This window comes from Protopterus annectens, chromosome 1.part1 (assembly GCF_019279795.1).
Source record: "Protopterus annectens isolate FY-2018-M chromosome 1.part1, PAN1.0, whole genome shotgun sequence".
Lineage (NCBI taxonomy): Eukaryota > Metazoa > Chordata > Ceratodontiformes > Protopteridae > Protopterus > Protopterus annectens.
This window is the reverse complement of record NC_056726.1, coordinates 428,846,203-428,868,329: the sequence shown is the minus strand read 5'-3', so window position 1 is coordinate 428,868,329 and position 22,127 is coordinate 428,846,203. Positions and strand designations below refer to the sequence as shown.

The window sequence follows — 22,127 nt, the reverse complement described above, 5'->3', positions numbered from 1 at the left end:
TATGGCCGTGGAACCCTTCGTCATTTTTCATTCTGACAGGGTCTACCCACAGAACTAATCCTTCCTTTATTCCCCAAGTGGTGTACAGTGTGGCTCTCAACCAAATCTATCCATTTGCCAGCCTTCTTCCCTAATCCTCAAAGTGAAGGGGAAAGGATCTTGCACTCCTTGAATGTGCACAGACAGCTCAGGTTCTACCTGGATAGGACTAAGCCCTTCAGGAAATCTGACCATTTACTACTCAGTTTTGTACCAGGGGCAGACGGCAAGGCCATTTCAAAACACAGTTTCCAAATGGATAGTACACTGTATCAATTTCTGCTACATACACCATGGGAAACCAACCTCTCAGGGGATCAGAACACATTCCACTAGGGCAACTTCTACCTCTAAAGCATTCCTCAGGGGAGTCCCTACCAGGGACATTCTGGAGGCTGCTACCTGGAGTTCTGTACACACATTCACCAAGCATTACCACCTGCCTATATTTTCCAAATCCAGGGTGGGTTTTGCAACTGCAGTCCTGTAAGGCATACTAGCCAGCCCAAACACTTCTTGACTGCCTCCACCCTTTCTACAGCTTTGGGAATCAACTCAAGTGTGATGACTTTAACAATGAAACACGAAGAACATAGTACAGTTGTGTACACTTGCCGTAAATGTAGATGTTAGTGTATTCACTGTTGCACTCCTGGTTTGCCACCCTCCAGCCCCCTTCTCTCTCTCTGTATACTACTCACCCCTTGCAGGGGTATTGGCATTTACCTTTTACTGGTGGAGATTTTTCCACCATAGCTTAGCTCCCTGTTGGGGGGGCTCCTGACATTTGGGGTAAGAAAAACTGAAGTAATGGCGTCGGCTGCCTGTTTTTATACCCCTGGCGACCTGACGTCAGACCTGGAGCGACAGCAACTGACAGAAATACTTAGTCTCTGGTATTCGGGCTGACTGAGGGCTACCTGCGGGCAGTTAACCCAAGTGGTATGTCTGCAACAGTGAATACACTCGATTGTCTACATTTATGGTAAGTGTCCACAACTGTACTTTTCCATCTTGTCTTTAAAATCTGCAACATCTACTACATGGCCACCAATTATTGGAGAGCCCACATTCTGCCTTTCAGAAGTAATCTTGGGATTAGTGCTTCTGTTTATCTCTTGGTGAGAGAAGGAGCTTAGGGACATTACTTCCCAAGACTGCTCATCACTGGAAAGCCTAATAACTGCTCCATAGGAGCCATCTTGGAATCTGTGCTCATATCTTATTCCTGGTAAGAGAAGGAGCAGAGTTCACAGATTACTGACTGTTTCTGGTTGGAACGTGGGTATCTGTGCTTGACCTTCCTGATTGGTCTAGTTGCTTTCCAAGGCATCTACCCGGAAAAGCCCACAACAAGCTTACAGACCCTTTCATCTTCTGGGACAAGACTGTGGATCATTAAACAGGATGTGGCCTACTTCTCATTTTGGGATTGGGGCTACTGTTTTGCTTCTGGTGAGAGAAGCAGTGAAGCATTGTATCTCAGTTGAGTGATGCTGTGGTAAGACCAACACTAGTAGTAGTCAGGCCGTAGCTATTTAGGTGACTCCCTTCCTTTAATAATTCTTGACAAGCTAATTCATTCTTTTCAGTAAGTACTGCTTGATTTGCTTCTAACATCAGAGTAACTGCATAAGTACTTCATCCGTAAATCTTCAAGCTGTTTTTCCCCTTATGTTTGGCATTGTCCTGTATAGCCATGGACACCTTGAGTTGATATTTTTCCTTTGAACCAGTACCTAGCTGCACACAGAACTAGTTTGCAGTGACGAGCACTGCCCTAGAGCTGCAAATAGGATACTCTAGATATTAGACAGTTGGAGTGAGAATATAAAGTAATTGATAAAAACAGTCTGTTGCCATGAATATGAACTTTCCCACTATCTCAGTTACCAGCTTGGTGGATATGGGCAACCTGAGGCAATGTAGAAATTGCCTCATGTTTACTTAAACCAGTTGATTCTCAAACTGATATGTGAGAGATGTGTTTACACAATGTCACTGGAGGCAAAGCTCTCACATAAAAGCACTCCTGATGTCAATAAGGTTGTTAGTAGTACACACACTGCACCCATCACACACAAATCAGACACATAGACCCACATATACTGATGAACTTAAATGTAACCTTCCTAAATCCCACAGACCTCCTAGATGAAGTACACATAATAAACACCCTCAACAGCCCCAAATTAGCTCTTTCAAAACGCCCACATCAGCACATACAGCCACATCTCATGGTGCCTTTAGTTCTAAGGCCATAAGGCAAGGCACCACACAATCCAACATTCTGGTCATTGGAGACTCCTTTGAGAGACACACTGATGTCCCTCTCACCACGCTGAATAAGGAGGAAGTTAGTCAGTTGCTTATCTGGGACCAGGATCCACCACATTATGCAAGTACTCTGGGTCTTTGGACCACAAGTAACAGAACGACTGAGTCATAATCCATATGGCTGTAAATGACCTGAGACGTACCTCTCTAGACCATATGAAGAGAGACATCATGTAGCTTCCAGAATGTGTGTCCATTGAGCAGCTTTTACCTTCTCCAAGGATGATGACACAGTACAAACAAAAGGTGACTGACTTTAATAATTGGCTTAGTTTCTGTTTTCATTCTAAGGGGGTCCAAAATTTGTCAGCATGGAAGGAGATGGTCAGTAGACCCAGCTGCTTTGCCAGGGATGGTCTGCACCCCTCCCCTCTAGGCTTTGGAATATTGGCTAAAACATTGTTCTGCTCCCATACTGCCTTTTCTAGGCAATGCCAAACTGAAAGCATGTCCGACAGCAAATCAAAACCAAGAAAATTTACAGGTGTTACTGCTCAATGCTTTTAGTCTAAACAAAACACTCCACTTCCTAGAAGCTGTCTTTACCCTAGTGAATGTTGACATCTGTGTGGTCAATCAGACTTGGTTTAAAGCCACCCATAGCACACTGACAGTGCAAGATTATAATGCCTTCCACACATTTAGATCAGCTACTACACAGACTGGGAGTAAAAGTGGAGTTATCTTGATTCATATCAAAAATAAATATACCTCTACACTGGTCAGGCAGGACAATGCACATGAGCTTCTCAGCATTCAAATCACCACAGGCAAAATCCAGTCCACTTCTTGCAAGCTATAGGTCCCCCTATATGACCCAGGAAACCCATACTATGTATTTAAACTTTTTGGAAACACTCGCCATCCAACCCAATACCATATTCATGGGTAACTGTAATTACACCACTATTAACTGGGAATTGTGTATGACACCAAATGTACAGACAGAGATTTCTGGACTTTGTAAATGCAAACTCCCTACAATAAATTGTGAGCACACCAGCCAGGAGTACAGCCATACTGGACCTGGTCCACACTAATATAGGAGAGTTTTGCACACCCCTTAGTGTACTGTCTTCTCTGGTAAGGTTAGACCACAAAATGATCTCCTTTGAAGTAAAAATAAAAACTGGAACCCCACCTAATCCTGGAATATTCAGGAACTGCTCTAAGGTTAAATTCCTACCATTAACTGATAACCTAACAAAATTTCAACCCCCCCCCCCCCCCAAACACTGAGAACACCACTGCCTATGTATTTCCATTCACTGAAACCCTGTACAAGCATGTTAATAGCAACATAAAGGCAGCTCTACCCACCAGGAAGAAGTACAGAACTAACTCATAATAAAACAAGCCACCCTGGTGGAATCGCAACATCAAAAGACTGTATAACTGAAGGAAGAAAATCATGGCAAATATTAGGAGGTGCAGCACCCAGCAGGATAAAAGCATTCTCCTCAAACTAAACAAACAACTCAGAAGGCAGTCTACCAAAGCCAAATATGAGCTAAATTTGGCCTCCCAGGCCAAGGACAACCACAAGGCATTCTCTAGCTATGTCCGCAACCTCAAAGGCAATACGCAATTGTGTACAGAGCTCATTGTAAATGGAACAACATGTACTGGTTTCATCAAGGGCTGGTCATACCTACCGAACCTGGTGGACCTGTTTGAGAAAGTCACCAAAGCAATGGATGAGGGCAAAGTAGTTCACACTGCCTACCTTGACCTGGGCAAGGCATTTGATTCAATACCTCACTCAGGAATTGACAAACTTGAGAAGTTAGTGCAACCCCTTATGTTACCTGGTGGATACAGACAGGACCCAGGACGTTACAAATGGGGAGTCCACCTGTACAAAGAGGCCAGTCCCACAGGGATTGGTTCTGGGACTGCTCTTTTTTGGCATTTGCTTCTCTGAAGTCGAGGCCATTGTCACTGTCATCTGGCTGACTAAATTTGCTGTTGATTGCAAATTAGGAGCTGTCATTGAATTACCCAGCAACACGCATGTTCTCCAGGAAGGGCTGACACAGACAAACCACTTGTGTCAGAGCCATGGACTGAAACTAAATGCCAAAAAATGCATAATAATACCTTCTGGAAGTCATTCACCCGTGGTAACTATCCTAGACAACACACCCCTAAGAGTTGATAGAGCTGTCCGGGACTTGGAAACACGCACAGACAGTAATCTAGGCTTTGACCATCGCATGTGTGCGGTAGTGTAGAAGTCATTGTATAGTGTGCAGTTTATAAACAAAGGTATGGTATCTTAAGTCCAAGAAAGCCATTGTTCCACTGTATTTGGCATTCGTCAGTACTGTCATTGAGTATGATGCCCCCTTTGGCATGTACCTAACTGGGCATATTCAACAGTAGGAACATCTACAGAAGTTGCTCATTAAACAAAATACAGGGACTAAGTAGCTTGTCCTTTGCAGACCACCTCAAGGCCCTATTCCTGTATTCTGTCTCATACAGGCTGTTGAGGGGAGATGTATGCCTGGCATACAAGGCATCGTCATACCCCACTCTGGACCTCCTGCATATCCGCAAAACAAACAGCACCAGAATTACATGTTCTAAAGACTTAAACCGTGCCTGTGCTATAAGTAGGACATGCTGGATTGACAAGTATGTATCCCAGAGACTATCCCTTCTCTGGAACAGGCTCCACATCCGTGTGAAGCAGAGTTCCTCCCTAACCCAATTCAAGTGCATCTTGGACAACTAGATGGGAAACAGGAAAGTCATCCCTGGTTTGGCACCTATGTCTCTAAAGGACACAAGCAGCCTTTGGCTCATCTCCCAGGACCCTGTTTGCAAATGTTTCACATCCCAAGCTCCTGCTTACACTCTTCAAGGGTACCAGAACTTGTCAGAGATTAGGATGCATGGCTAGGCTTAAAAAGCCCCTTGTGCTGGTCTAGTAAACACCTATGAAACTGTAAGGAAGAGTTCACTTTTTTTTCACAGATATTCCCTGGGATTCATGAATGCTGCACACAGAGACACACTATTAAGTATGCCAACATAAGATTGTAAGCGTGGTATGCACATTGCATACACAAGTGCATAGTTAAAGTATTTTGTTTGCAGTCTTCACATCTTTCTTGATTGCATATCAATAACTGGTGCTTTCTATGCATCTTTTCTATTTTTATCACTCCACACTTTTGTAGACTGTAATTTTGCTTTTTGACCTAGTACCACATTGGACAGAATGAAGTGTCCCCTGTATGTGCTCACAGTTTGTCATAATCTCTTCTTATTTTGCTCTTTGGGAGTCTTGGTCCTGTCTTCAGTGTGTGTGTGTAGTATTCCACTAACTAGCTCATGTGTTCTACTGCGTGATGTAGTAACAGACAGCAGTGCAATACCAGATGAACTAATTATAAGGAATGTATCTAGTTTACCAAGCAGAGACCTAAAGGAATTGAAAATAAACAACCAACAAAACAATGGCCAGTGAAAAATTCTGAACAGTCTTGGCGCCTTGCCATTCAGCCTACAAGAGGTAAGACAGTTTTCATAAAAACATAATTTTATACACTCACAAATCAGCTTACAACCAAAAATAAGTGAACCTAATTAAAAACACATTCATTAAAAAATTAATTAAGCTGCAAAAAAGACTTTATTTAAAGCAACATCATCCAGTTACATTCTAAATTCAGACCTGTAGGGGGCAATGTTCCAAATTTTAAAATATAAACACTTTTATAATGCAATTTCTTTTTCATGTCAAAACTCTTTCTACTTTTAATTTGTTGTAGAACAGTACATCTTAAACAGTTAGTCCCCCCATGACAATACATAATGAACTGCTACAAGGGCTATCTATCCTGTTACACTTTCTCTCTGATGTGTTCTTGGAGTCTGACTTTAAATGCACGCTTGGTTTCCCCAATATAAAACAAATCACAAGAATATTTTAGTGCATATATCACCCCTTCACTGAAACAGTAGTTGCTTAGATGTGTAATTTATTCCATTTATCTGACTAAAATATGGCACTATATATCTGCAAACAGAACATTTACCACATACCGAAGTGCCAACATGCAGGTTGCATATTAAAATTCACTTCAAGTACTCTAAATGATGCATGGACCAACATATCTTTTATGCTACGACCCCTTCTAAGAGATGGAGTTGGACACAAGGGTAGAATATTTTCATAATTTTATCTCACTAAAAAATTCAAATAATATTTAACCAGATCATAAATCTCATCAGATAGAGCATTATAAGTAGTAACAAAATATATTTTACTTCTTTCTGAGTACTTTGAATGCTTTCCGTTCTGTTATAGTTGGCATGTATACCCCTCCCATTTGAGTTCTCTCTCACTCCAAAAGGTGATTCAATGCTTTTTGCAAGATAAACTGTAGCCTTTCTCTAAGAAAAAGCAACAAATTAATAAAAGTTCCTCAATTTTAACTTCTTCCATGTTGCAAAAGTCTGGCAATTCTTAAAAATTCACCACAAGGTAAAGAACTCAATAAATGAGAACTCAATAAATGAGGGGGATGGCAACTTTTACTGTCCAATACATGGTTAACATTTGGAAATTTCCTACGTACTTTAGTAAATCTACTCTCTCCTAATACCCCTTCTAACTCTAGATCTAAAAAAGTAACCTTTGAACCTGTCATAATCCCATCAAAACTAATGCCAAAATCATTTTTTTGAATATCATTTACAAACTCTTGTACTATCATATCACCATCTGAACATAAAAAAAATCAATAAATCTAAAATGTTTGACGATATACTTTTAAAAAGAAATCCAGTCAATAGATATCAAACTTCAAACAACCCCATAAAGAGGTTAGCGTACATGGGAGCAAATGGTGCTCCCATCACCATTCCTTTGAATTGATTAAACAAATCACCATTAAACTCAAAAAAAATTGTCAAACAAAAATGTAACCGTTCTGTGATATAATTAGCTGATGGGTTATCTCCCAAAAAATGACTTACTGCCTGTATGACTACTGTTCGTATACAGATTTTTTACATCCATAATCAACCGGTAATTCTTATTACTCCATTTAATAAATGTAATTTTTTCTAAAAAAAAAAATCAGATTAATCTCTTGTATAGGATTCTAATTTTATAACAGATTTCAGTAAGCATTTATGTAGGACTTAGGCCCACATTGTGCAAAAAATAATTAGTTGCAGCCACTATAGGATGGCTTGGAGGGGCATTAGAATTCTTGTGTACTTTCGGGAGACCATAAAATTTATCCATCGAAGAACCTTGCGTAGAAATCTTTTTCTCAATATCGTCCTTAGAAAAGTACCCTAGCCTATAACCCTTTTCATTTAAATCCTGATAGTCACTCAATGCTTTGTCATATTCATTACATAACACCTTCCTATAGACATCCTCATTATTTAAATTGTCATCACACATTTTTATACTGGGTAAAATGCATAACTACTATGATGTCCTTCATGGATGCATCTGCAGTCATAACAACTGGGTTGTCCTGTCGTCAGGCAGCCCTTCGGTCGGCCGGATTCCAAAGTCTGGGTCCGGCTTCGGCTGATGTCGCACTTCACCCGACGTCATCTCTGCTGGTCTTCGGGTATGAAGGCATCAGCCGACGCCATTTTCCTCAGTCTTTCTTGCCGCGTGGTGCCCGAAGCAGAAGCTGTTCGCAAGTGCCGGTCGGTCAGATCCAGAGATTACTACTACCGAATACTACTTCGAAGACTTCTAAAAAGCTAAGTACCTCGTTGGGGACTCTTTCTTGCCTCAGCCGATGTCAGAAAAAGTCAATAACTGTTTAACTTGTGGGAAACAAATACCTCATAAAGATTTCCACTCTTACTGTCTGCCTTGCTTAGGCCCAGACCACGACGTAGCAGCCTGTTCAGCCTGCGCTTCCTTCAACCGACGAACGCTAAGGCGTCGGTCGGAGTTTGCTGAACAGTTTTTCGGCTCAGACTTTGCGTACATTATGCCGTCGGATCCTCCGACTACCCAAATTATTAAAAAACGCAAGGAAAAAGACCGACACTCGCGGTCCGCGGTTTCGGCCGAAATCACGGTTAAGCAAGCCGCGAGTGTCTCTGTTTCGGCCGAAACCGAGAAAACTGGTCAATCTTCAGCCGAATCCATGGCTACTATTGAGGCTCCTGCTACCTTACCTGAATCGGCCTCAGAAATTTTGCCTACAACTGTGGTTTCTACTGATTTATCAGACACCATCCCTTTGGATGTCTCTACCCCAGCACGTGGTGCTGCTAGACCCCCTGCAGCCATGTCTATCAAGGCCTTTGCCAGGGCTAAAGCAGCCAAATCTGCTAAGTCAGTGCCTGTTAAACCTCCCTCACACAGGCCCACTTCTAGTTCACAAATGCTTACTCTGGCAGAAGATTTAATATCCTTTAATTAGGGGATCCCAATCTCACCCAGACGGGGCCTCTCAGCCCCCAGAAAAGAGACCTAGGACAGAGCCCCCCGAGCCTGTGTCCTCTGATGATTCTGCGGATGACTCAGACATTACAGAACAGCCAGAGGATCCTTTTTCTACTTATGAAGACTCCGATGCTGAAGAATCCATCCCAGCTGCCTCTCCACCAGAGGAATTTTCCTTTGGGGAAACCTTGCATGCCATGAGAGAACAATTTCAATGGCAGGGACAAGATTTCTCAGACTCAAGAAAAAGGCTTAGGACTTTTCTGCACTTACCACAACATAGGCCATTAGCTATACCTCCTGTTTTGCCTGTTGTGGATGATGCATTTAATGATGTCTGCACTGCTCCTGATTCTTTACCTCCAGCCCCTGCCAAACCTGATAGATATTACAGGGTACCTGACACTCATCACCACCTATACAAGGCCCCACTGGCAGACCCCGAAACTATTTCCCAGGGGCCTAAGGCAGTAGCCTCGACCACAGCAAAAAACCCTATTCCTTCAGAAAGGGAATCCAGGTCCTTAGACAGATGGGGGAAAAAAGTTTACACCTCCGCTACTCTCTCAGCTAGAGCTTTAAACTGTCAATTTCACATGATCCAATACCAAGAGTTTATGCTTGATCAGTTAACTAAAAAAGTATCCTCTGATGAATCTTTAGACAAGAAATATGTATTAGAAATGGTGAATAACATACAACAGGTTAGTAACCATTCCTTAAAATGTGGCTATGATGCACTGGTGGCTTCATTTAGATCAGCCATGACTGGCACAGTGATAAGAAGACATGCATGGTTGAAAGAACAGGTCTTACCGGATCATGTTAAAGCAAAGCTATTAGATGCTCCTATGGATAAGGCCAGTTTATTTGGTACACCTGCCCAACAGGTAGTGAAGAAAATGGAAGAAAAGGCAAAATCTGTACAAACAGTTAAAGATTTCTTACAGGTTCAGCCCCCAAGGTTTAGCAGGAATTGGCCTGCCAAAAATTGGTCTTTTCCTGACTCCACAAGATCCCAAAGGGGCAGAAATAGACGCCCCAGAGGCAGAAATCAATCCAGAGGAGGTGCCTACAGAGGACGACAGTGGCAAGGTAATAACAGAGGCACAGACACAACCACTACCACTGCAACAGGACAATCACAGTGACTTGGCTCTAACTCCGCCTACCAGGGAGCAAATAGCAGCACCATTAGGTGGAAAGTTAGCCTTATTTTCGAAAAATTGGCACTATATCACAAAAGACAAGTGGATTTTGCAAACCATAGACCAAGGCTAACGGTTCCACTTCCACACCTTACCAGTAAAAAGAGGAATGCCAAACCTGCCTCCAAATCAAAAAATAGAAGCTCTATAGCAGATAACGAAATTAACAAAGATGAGAGCTGTGGAAAGAGTACCAATAACAGAACAGGGCAAAGGATTCTACTCCAGACTCTTCCTAGTACCAAGAAAAGAGAAAAGTTGGAGACCTATTCTCGACCTGTCCATCTTAAACACATATATCATTGTCCCAAAATTCAAAATGCTGACCCTACAGCAACTTCTTCCCATGCTGGGCAAGGAGTGTTGGCTGGTAACTCTAGATCTCAAGGAGGCATACCTGCACGTCCCCATTCGACCCAATTGCAGAAGATACCTCAGATTTCTTGCAGGATCAGAGCATTATCAATTCTCAGCATTGCCCTTTGGCTTATCTACTGGGCCCAGAGTATTCACAAAATGCCTGGCATCAGTAATCGCTCACTGCAGACTACAGGGAATCCAAATTTATCCATACCTGGACGACTGCCTGCTACAAGCGGACAACAAAAGCAAGCTGACAACAGATTTACAAAGGGTCATTTACTTGCTACAAGCCCTGGGATACACAGTCAATTTACAAAAGTCAAGGCTGATACCATCCCAAACAAGAACATTCTTGGGCTGAATTGGACACAGTATAACAAATGGCAGTGCTAACTGCAGAAAAGCGAAAAGAACTCCCTCTTTACTTCTTGGCATTAACAAGACAGAACAAACTAACAGCAAGAAAAGTTCTGCAGGCCTTGGGCTTCATGGCATCATGCATAATCTTGGTCCCACATGCCAGACTGCATATGAGAACTACAGTGGTACCTAAAGAATTTATGGTCTCAACACAGGCACAGCCTAGAAGCAGAAATACCACTAATCCCATGCCTAAAACAGGAGTTCCTCTGGTGGGCTCAAGCATGCCAGTCAAACCCAGGCCTACCCTTCCACAACTTTCGAACAAGCCAAACCATCACAACAGACGCCTCAGACCTAGGATGGGGGGCGCACATGCTGGACAAATGCGTACAAGGATTGTGGACTCAGGACCAGCTGCACCTCACATAAACCAAAAAGAAATGCTGGCAGTAAAACTGGCAATCCAAAAATTCAGACCATTCCTCAAAGAAGGCCATTTGATAAGGACAGACAACACCACAGTCATGTGGTACATCAACAAACAGGGAGGCACTCATTCATACCCCCTATGCAGAATGACTTTGGACCTTTGGAATCTGTCTCTCAGCTACAACATCCAGTTACAGGCAATATTTGTACCGGGAAAAGTGAACACCCTAGCAGACATGTTAAGCAGAACCACCTCGGATGCTCACGAATGGATGCTACACCCAGACATCTTCAAGACCATCACAAAGAAATGGGGAATGCCACAAATAGATCTATTCACTTCCCCTCTCAATCACCAGCTCAAAAAATTCTGCACAAGGACATTCCACCCACTTGCATGGAAGGTCGATTCTCTCTCCTTCAGCTGGAAAGGTCTGACAGCATATGCATTTCCACCTCTTCCCTTGATACACAAGGTATTACTGAAAATCAAAGAGGAACGTCCAAGGATAATCCTGATAGCTCGAACTGGCCAAGACAACACTGGTACCCATTGCTGAGGAGCATGTCTCGGGAGAAAATGTGGTCAATACCCTGATGCCTTTGATGTTAACTCAGAACAACTACAGCATCATGCATCCAAACCTAAAAACTTTGCAACTGACTGCCTGGAACATCACATAGCAACAACTAATCCAGATCTTTCCCAAAGGGTTAAAGACATTATCCTTGAAGCCCGCAGACCTTCAACAAGAAGGAACTATGCAGGAAAATGGAAAAGGTTTGTCATTTGGAGTGCTGAAAGAGGAAAAGATGTGTCGAATATAGATATTGCTAACATTCTGGAGTATTTGGCAGAGCTTTTACATACAGGCCTGTCCTATTCCTCCATCAAGATACATGCATCAGCTATTTCAGCAGAATACAGCTTTGATCCACCTGTCTTTTCACATCCTCTACTCAGGCAGTTCCTCAGAGGGATCAAGAATGTAAAACCTCCTAGGAAACCACCATTACCAGCATGGGACTTGAACTTTGTGCTAGAAAAGTTGACACTCCCTCCATTTGAACCAGCAGCAACAGCAGATCTACAGCACCTATCATGGAAAACTGCTTTCCTGCTGGCAATTACCTCAGCAAGGAGGGTTTCGGAACTACAGGCCTTAATGGCAGTACAACCCTTCCTAATCTTCCATAAAGATAGGGTATCCATGAGAACTAATCCTACATTTATGCCTAAGGTGGTATCCAGAGTGTCTTTAAACCAGGCAATCCACCTACCTACCTTCTTCCCCAATCCACAAAACAGAGGGGAAAGAATGCTGCATACCTTGGACGTACATAGACAGCTACGCTACTACCTGGACAGAACCAAAAGTAACAGAAAAACTGACCAGCTTTTTGTAGCCTATGCAACAGGGAGGGAAGGAAAAGCAATTTCCAAACAGACAATCTCCAAATGGATAGGAAATTGCATAAGATTTTGTTACTCTTACCATGGAAAACCAATTCCACAGAACATAAGGCCTCATTCTACAAGGGCTACAGCCACTACCACAGCTTTCTTACGAGGAGTGGCAACCAAGGACATTATTGAGGCGGCTACTTGGACCTCCGTGCATACATTTGCCAAGCATTATAATTTACCTCTATATTCTAGATCCCGAGCAGGGTTTGCCACTGCTGTACTGCAAGGGATCCTAACCACACCATAATTTTATCTTCCTCCTCCCCTAGTTGGCTATGGTATTCTACCCAGTTGTTATGACTGCAGATGCATCCATGAAGGACATAGTACAGTTTTGTACCTACCATAAATGTAGATGTCCGAACTGGATAGCATCTGCAGTCAGGATTACCCTCCCTCCTTCCCCTCTGTGGTACTCCTAGGGTATTTACCCTCCTAATAGCTAGCTGGGGAGTCTCTTATGGTGTATTTGTTTGTATATATGTACATACATGCTTATTTTTTGTATTTGCCTTCTATCTTTTTGGAAACATTGGCATTTATCCAAAATTTAGCCTTCCAAGAGGGCAACTGGCATCTGGGGCAAGAAACCGAGGAAAATGGCGTTGGCTGATGCCTTTATACCCGAAGACCAGCAGAGATGACGTTGGGTGAAGTGCGACATCAGCCGAAGCCGGACCCAGACTTTGGAATCCGGCCGACAGAAGGGCTGCCTGACGACAGGACAGCCCAGTTGTTATGACTGCAGATGCTATCCAGTTCAGACATCTACATTTATGGTAGGTACAAAACTGTACTTTATGGCCCTTATCGGAAGGTTTAATTACTAAATCCTTTTCATTGGCTCATGTCTTTTAAGGCTAACCATTCACTCGTCAAATTAAAAAAAGAAGTCCTTATTAGCAGCAAAGTTTAACATAGAAAAAAAACTTTAACTTTAAATATGATCATTCAAGAAGGGGAGAATAAAATTGCTTTTACATTCAACTTCTGAGGTATCAAGCAAAAAGAATAAGCATTAAAATCCTCACCTAAACTAGAATCACAAGAAGAAGAAAAAAACAGATAATCAAAACTTTCTTCTGAAACATGTTCATGCTCATCAGAAAAAGACTTATTAGATTGTTGATAAAAATAAGTTACTGTAACTTCCGTATAAAACAAAATAAATCCATTTTCAACATATACAATCTGGATGTAATAGTGGGGATGAATTTTAAACCCAGGTTCAAGACAGTTATAATGGCATCAGATAACGCACACCCTGACAAATTCAGCACTACATTGTCATCTTTTTCACAATGCAACAAACTTTGTGCTTTACATAAAATAGTATTAATGTCAGTACCATCTTTTTTTTCTTTTCTTGCCACTGCTGTCTGCCTTTCTACTGTCAAAGCACCCTCGTTTGCGGCTAAACCCCCCCCATCGTCGCCACAAAAATTATTTCTCAAATATTGTGGTTGCTGTACCATAGGAAGTGGGGGGATAAGAAGCATCCTCTTTGATGTTCTTCGTGTTTTACTGTTGCAGTCATTACATTTGGGTAATCCTGCTGGCAGGTTGGCCTCAGGCCTGAATTAGGGCCCTGTGTAGGCTGCTGTCGCCCCTTCCCTGACATCTGGTTGTCAGGGGTATAAAAGAAGCAGCCAACGCCATTTTCTTCAGTCTTTCTTGCCGCGTGGTGCCTGAAGCAGTTCGCAAGTCCCGGTCGGCCAACTCCTGAAATTTTCGTGTTTGAATTTCAGAACCAAAGTCTTCAATAAAGCTAAGTACCCCGTTGGGGAAACTTTTTTTCTTGCTCCAGACCGATGTCAGAAAACGTTAATAACTGTATTACTTGTGGAAAGCAAATAAAAACTGCGGTGGTGGTGCTGTGATAGCATTGTCACCTCACAGACGTTGCCCGTTCAATTCTCAGTTAAGAGCGTCTTCTGTGTGGCGACATGCGTGAATGGGCGTTCCTTCGTTGAAGGTTGTGTGTTGGGCCCAGCAAGCCAGCACGTAAAAATATACTGCCAATCATTAGTGGACCGGAGTTCCACTGTGGCGACCCCTAACCGGGAAAAGCCGAAAGACACAAACAAACTTGTGGAAAGCAAATATCTCATAAGAATTTTCATTCTTACTGTATTCCTGCCTAGGCCCTGATCACAACGTTTTTGGTTCTGTTTTGTGCTAGATTTAACCAACGCACTATTAAGCGTCGGTATACTTTTGCTTTAAAATATTATGGCAGCAGGTTTAATTATCCTAAAATGTCGTCGGATAGCCATCCGACTACCGGAGTTTACAAAAAACGCAAAGAAAAGGATAGAGAAAAACAACCAAGGCCCAAAACTGATGACTAAGCTTCTCCTAAGCCAGTCACCGATTCGCCGGTTCTCAGTGAGGCACTTTTGCAGCCTCTGACACCCACTACTTTAGAGTAGCAGGCCGCTACCGACTCTCACATGGAGTCGGCCATGCCGCTGGATACTCAAAGTATTGTAGCCTCGGACGCTAATCCCTCAGATGGGTCCGGAGCCGCTGAGCAGGTACCGGCTTCTAAGGGTGTATTCAGACCACAACATCTTTACATTAAAATGACTTCAGCTTCAAAGACTAAAGCAGCTTCTAAAGCAAAGAAACAAACTCGTGAGCCACCTGTACAGGCCTCTATGCCCAAAAAACAGATGATCAAGATGGCCGAAGACCTGATTACCTTGATCAGGTGTTCCCATCCCCCTCCTGATAAGAGGCCTAGGCAAGAGACTGACTATGAATCTTCAGATCAGGTTTCTATTTCTTCTGATTCCTCTTCTGATCAGGGATATTCTTTACCCCCTATGAGGATTCGGATGCTGAAGAATAGATACCGTCAGCATCCCCTCCTGAGGATTATTCCTTTGGGGAAACCTTGCATACCATGAGGGAGCATTTTCACTGGGAAAGCCAAGATTTTTCGGAATCTAAAGAGGCTCAGGGATTTCCTTTCACTACCACAGTACAGGCCTCTGGCCATTCCCTGTGGTAGATATTGCAGATGTGTTTCGGAGTCTAGTTTGACACCTGACTCCTTACCTCCAGCTCCTGTTAAGCCTGACGGATATTATATGGTTCCAGACTCGCACAAATTTCTTTTAAAAAAACCCTGCTGCTGCTGACCCAGAAACTATTTCACAGGGTCCCAAGGGAGTTGAGGCCTGTACAGCAAAAAACCCAACCCCCTCTGACAGAGATTCAAGGGCACTGGATAGATGGGGGGGGTTTATGCATCTGCAACTTTGGCTATAAGGGCCTTAAACTGTTAGTTTCATATGCTCAAGTATCAGCAACATCTCATGGGATTGCTTAAACAGAACAATGTTAAATTCTGAATGTGCTGAAAACAAGGAAATGCAGGATTTATTGCATGCAGCTGAACAAGCTGGAAAGCATACTTTGCAATATGGTTTTGATTCTTTGGAGGCCTCCTGCAGGGCCGCAGTTATGGGTTCTGTAATTAGGAGGCATGCTTGGTTAAAGGAACAAAATCTGCCTGATCATGTTAAAGTTAAGTTACTAGATGCACCTTTACAGCATGACACTTTGTTTGATGCTAAGGCAGAAGAGGTGTTAAAATGGAAGACAAAGCTAAATCTATGCAAACTGTTTTTACAAGTACAGCCACCTAGGTTTAGTAGACACTGGCCTACAGAAAATTGGAAATTTCCTGTGTCAGACAGACCTCAAAGGGGCAGATCCAGATGCCCAAGGGGCAGATCCCAGGCACAAGGTTCTTATAGGTCAAAACAATGGGGTGCTTCTACCTCCAAAGCTGAAGAAGATAAAGCACAAACATACAGAAAGCAGTCCCAATGACTTTCCCCTGCCTGCACCAAGCACTTATCTTCTGGTAGCACCCTTAGGGGGAAAATTAGCACTTTTTGCTCAGAATTGGCACCTTATAACCCAGGACAAATGGGTTCTAAATATAGTGTCGCAAGGGTACAAATTCCATTTCCATACTCTGCCAAAGGCAAACGGCTCGCCAGATTTGCCAAACAATCAATGGGCAGAGGCACAAAAGCAAGTTTCATCCCTCATGGACATGGAGGCCATTCAGCAAGTACCAGAACAAGAGCGGGGACAAGGATTTTACTCAAGACTGTTCTTGGTACCTAGAAAGGACAAGGCCTGGAGGTCGATACTTGACCTATCTATTCTGAACACATTCCTGGCTATTCCAAAATTTAAAATGTTGACTTTACAGCAGCTTCTGCCCATGCTGGGAAAGAATGCTTGGCTTGTGACTTTAGACCTAAAAGAGGCATACCTCCATGTCCCAATCAGGCAGTCGTGAAGAAGACACCTCAGATTCAAGGCTGGTTCAATACATTACCAATTCTCTGCACTGCCCTTTGCCTTATCTACTGCGCCCAGGGTCTTTAAAAAGTGCCTGGCACCAGTAATTTCATTCTGCAGACTTGGACGACTGTCTAATTCAAGCAGAGAACAAGGACATTCTTCTTAAACATCTGGCATTTGTGAAAAGACTTCCAACATGCCTAGGGTACACAGTCAACGAAAAGAAATCAAAACTAGTACCCTCTCAAGATGTAACATTCCTGGGTGCAAGCTTGCCCAGATGGTTTATCTCACGCCAGACAAACAAAGCCAGCTGACTACCTATTTCACAATGTTGGCAGCAAAGGCCCAGTTATCTGCAAGAAAAATTCTGCAGGCTTTGGGCTTCATGGCATCCTGCATCATACTAATTATATATGCAAGACTGCATATGAGGAAACTTCAATGGTACCTAGAAAGTGTTTGTTTGGACTCAACATTGCCACAGCCTGGAAACAATGATTACTCTCATTTCCTGCCTGCAACAGATGTTCGTCGTGTTACACTGCTGCAGTCATTACCCTTGGGTTATCCTGCCGTCAGGCAGTTCCCCAGTCAGCCTGAGTTCCAAAGTCTTGGTCTGGCGTCGGTTGCTGTCTCCTCCTCCCTGATGTCAGTGCGACAGGGGTATACAAGATGCAGCCGCCATTTTCTTCAGTCTTTCTTGCCGCGCGGTGCCCAAAGCAAAAGCAGTTAGCAAGTGCCGGTCGGCCGACTCCTGAGATTTTCATTCTGAATCCAGAACCGAAGTCTTCTACAAAGCTAAGTACCCCATTGGGGAAATTTTTTCCTGCCTCAGACCGATGTCAGTAAAAGTTAATAACTGTATTTCTTGTGGGAAGCAAATACCTCCATAAGGATTTCCATTCCTATTGTACCCCATGCCTAGGCCCAGACCACAACGTCACCGGTTGTCGGTTTTGTGCTAGATGTTCATCGTGCATACAGCTGCAGTCATAACAGATGGGTTCTCCTGCCGTCAGACGGGTCCTCGGTCGGCCAAATTCCAACGTCTAGGTCCGGTGTCGGTTGTAGTCGCTTCTTCCCTGACGTCAGTGCGACAGGGGTATAAAAGAACCAGCCGATGCCATGTTCTTCAGTCTTTCTTGCCGTGCGGTGCCCGAAGCAGAAGCAGTTCGCAAGTGCCGGTTGGCCAGCTCCTGAGATTACGAAAAATTTGGAAAACCGAAGTCTTCTTAAAAGCTAAGTACCCCGTTGGGGAAACTTTTCTTGCCTCAGACCGATGTCAGACAAAGTTAATTGTATTTCTTGTGGGAAGCAAATACCGCTTAAGGATTTCCATTCCCTCTGTATACCTTGTTTAGGCCTAGACCACGACGTCTCGGTCTGTCACTGTTGTGCTACATTCAACAAACGCACTATTAAGCGTCGGGTGGAGTTCGCCCAGCATTTTTTTGGGAAAGCATTTAACTATACCATGTCGTCGGATACTCCGACACAGGTTTTGTCTAAAAAAACGCAAAGACAAGGACCGATACTCGAGGTCCGCGGCCTCTACCGACACCACACCAAAGCAGACTACACGTGGTCTGGTTCTCAGTGAGGCGCCTACACAGCCCCTGACTACCGACGACACATCTTTGGCGGTGTCTCCTGTACCCGAGGTCGCAGGCTCCTCTGCCCACACCCCGACTACAGATACCGAAGCCACTCTTGGCGTTGAAACACAGAATGTGGACAGGTCCACCTCCACTCAAGGTGTCTTCAGACCTTCCTCTTCTTTCTCCATCAAGGCTTTCACCAAGTCTAAAGCAACCTTGCACCCTAAGAGACCAGTTACACAGGGCCCATCTCCAGGCCCCATGCCTAAGAGACAGATGCTTAAAATGGCTGAGGATTTAATTACTCTAATCAGAGGTTCTCAGCCACCTCCGGACAAAAGGCCCCAGAGTGGAGGAAGATTCCCCCTCCTCTGATCAGGGATCCATTATTTCAGAACATTCTGATGATCAGGAACAGGCTTACTCCCCTTTTGAAGACTCTGATGCAGAGGAGTCTATTCCTTCTGTATCCCCCCCTGAGGATTTCTCATTTGGGGAAACTTTGCATACCTTAAGGGAACACTTCCACTGGGAAGGCCAGGATTATTCAGATTCCAAGAAAAGGCTCAGGGAATTTCTTTTGTTACCCCAGCACAGGCCTCTGGCTATACCTCCTGTCTTGGACATCCTAGATGATGTTTACTCGGAGGCCTGCCTTAACCCGGACTCTCTACCTCCAGCTCCAGTTAAGCCTGACCGGTACTACAGGGTTCCTGCCTCACACCAATTTCTTTACAAAAGCCATGCTGCTGACCTAGAAACCATCTCACAGGGACCCAAGGGAGTTGAGGCTTCCATTGCCTTCCGAGAGAGATTCCAGATCCTTAGAAAGGTGGGGAAAAAAGGTATATACCTCGGCTACTTTAACCATGAGGGCCTTAAACTGTCAGTTTCATATGCTAAAATACCAACAGTTTCTGTTATCTCAATTGAAAAGTAAAATGTCAGCCTGAACAACCAGACTTGAAGGAGTTGCAGGATTTGATGCATAGTGCAGAACAAGTGGGTAAACATACCTTACAATGTGGTTTTGATGCTCTAGAGGCCTCGTGTAGAGCTGCTGTTACAGACTCGGTCATACACAGGCATGCTTGGCTCAAGGAACAAACCTTGCCTGATCATGTCAAAGCTAAATTACTAGACGCCCCTCTTCAAAAGGATGTACTATTTGGGGCAAATGCTGAGGAAGTATTACGGAAAATGGAGGAAAAAGCTAAATCAATGCAAACTGTGAAAGAATTTCTGCAGGTTCAACCACCACGTTTTAGTAGAAATTGGCCTTCCAAGAACTGGTCCTTTCCTGCCACAGACAGACCCCAAAGAGGCAGATACAGGTGCCCGAGGGGCAGAGGACAACCACAAGGATCGTACAGAGGCAGACAATGGCAAGCTCCTACACCAAGAGGTGGTGAGGACAACTCACAATCTTTCAGAAAGCAAACCCAATGACTTCCCTTTTGCAGGCCAACCAGGTCTCAAATGGCAGCCCCCTTAGAAGGAAAGCTGGCACTATTCTCAAAAAATTGGCATGTTGTCACAAAGGACAAATGGATCCTGGACATTATAAACAGAGGCTACAAATTCCACTTTCATACCCTTCCAAAAATGAGAGGCATGCCAAAACTGCCACACAATCAAAGGGCAGAGGCACAAAAGCAAATTTCAGATCTTATAAACATGAAAGCTATTCAAGAGGTACCTACACACGAACAAGGTCAAGGTTTTTATTCCAGGCTATTTCTGGTGCCAAGGAAGGGAAAAGATTGGAGACCTATTTTGGATCTTTCCATCCTAAACACATTCCTACTCGTACCAAAATTCAAGATGCTCACTCTACAACAACTTCTTCCCATGCTGGGCAAGGAGTCTTGGCTGGTAACACTGGACCTCAAGGAGGCATACCTGCATGTCCCAATCAGACAAAATTGCAGAAGATACCTCAGATTTCTTGCAGGTTCAACCCATTATCAATTCTCTGCATTGCCCTTTGGCTTATCTACTGCGCCCAGAGTATTCACGAAATGCCTGGCATCAGTAATTGCCTACTGCAGACTTCAAGGGATACAAATATACCCTTATTTGGACGACTGCCTGATCCAAGCGGACAGCAAGGACATTCTTCTGAAACATCTGGCTTGTGTAATAATGTTATTAAACTCTCTGGGATAGTCAACAAAGAGAAATCAAGGCTAATACCCTCTCGAAATATAATTTTCCTGGGTGCCAATTTGGACACACACACCCAGATGGCCTACCTCACGCCAGAGAAGCAGGGGCAACTAATTCAGTACTTCAAAACACTGGCGAATTGCACCAGGCTGACTGCAAGGAAAATCCTGCAGGCTCTGGGATTCATGGCATCTTGCATCTTGCTAATCCCATGTACAAAGCTGCATATGAGAAAACTACAATGGTACCTAAAAAACATATGGTCTCAACACAGCCACAGTTTGGAAACAATAATACCACTAATTCCATGTCTGCAAAAGGAATTTCTGTGGTGGGCTCAAGCATGTCAAGCAAACACAGGTCTTCCATTCAGCAAGCCTCAAGCAAATCAAGTCATCACAACAGACGCCTCGGACTACGCCTGTGGGGCGCACATGACAGACATGCATTCAGGGCAAATGGTCCCAAAAAGAAAAGCACCTTCACATCAGTCAAAAAGAAATGCTAGCAGTAATAAATGCTATTATAGCTTTCAAGGACCTTCTACAACCAGGTCAACTATTGATAAGAACGGACAACACCACAGTTATGTGGTACATAAACAAGCAGGGAGGAACACATTCCTATCCCCTATGCAGACTGGCCATATCACTTTGGAACATGGCCATGGACTTACAAATGGAACTACAAGCACAGTACTTGCCAGGCAAGGAAAACACGCTGGCAGACAACCTAAGCAGGAATATGACAGATCCACACGAATGGATGTTGCATCCAAAAGTTCTTACAGAAATAATCCAAGAATGGGGAAGGCCAGACATAGATCTCTTTGCCTCCCACCAAAATCATCAATTGACAAAATTCTGCTCGAGGACCTTCCACCCAAAGGCCTGGAGAGTGGACGCTCTCTCTTTCAGCTGGACATTAATGACAGTTTATGCCTTCCCGCCTCTTCCTCTGCTGCCCAAGGTCCTATTGAAGACCAGAGCAGACAGACCAAAGATGATCCTCATTGCTCCGGACTGGCCAAGGCAACACTGGTACCCACTCCTGAGGAGCCTGACTCATTACCCTCCATGGACCCTGCCTCTAATGCCTCTTCTTCTGACTCAGCACAGCTTCAAAACTCTTCACAGTCAGCTAAAAACACTCAATCTAGCCGGATGGAAGATTCCTTAGCATCACAGCAGGCCCTACTCTCCAAGGAGGTGCAGGATGTCATTTTGGAGGCCAGAAGGCCATCAACTAGAAAAGCTTACTCCGCAAAATGGAAACGTTTTTGTGTCTGGAATGAGAAAAAGGGCCAGAACCCTGGAAAACTGAATTTACCTCAAATACTACAATATTTGGCTGAACTACTAAGCAGTGGACTTTCGTTC

At 43.7% G+C, this 22,127-nt stretch overlaps 1 protein-coding gene across 1 annotated transcript in view; it reads left to right on the top strand.

Annotated features, from left to right (window-relative positions):
- Positions 1-22,127, top strand: part of ACO2 (aconitase 2) — a 1,318,356-nt gene that overhangs the window by 192,838 nt on the left and 1,103,391 nt on the right. The window lies entirely within an intron of this gene.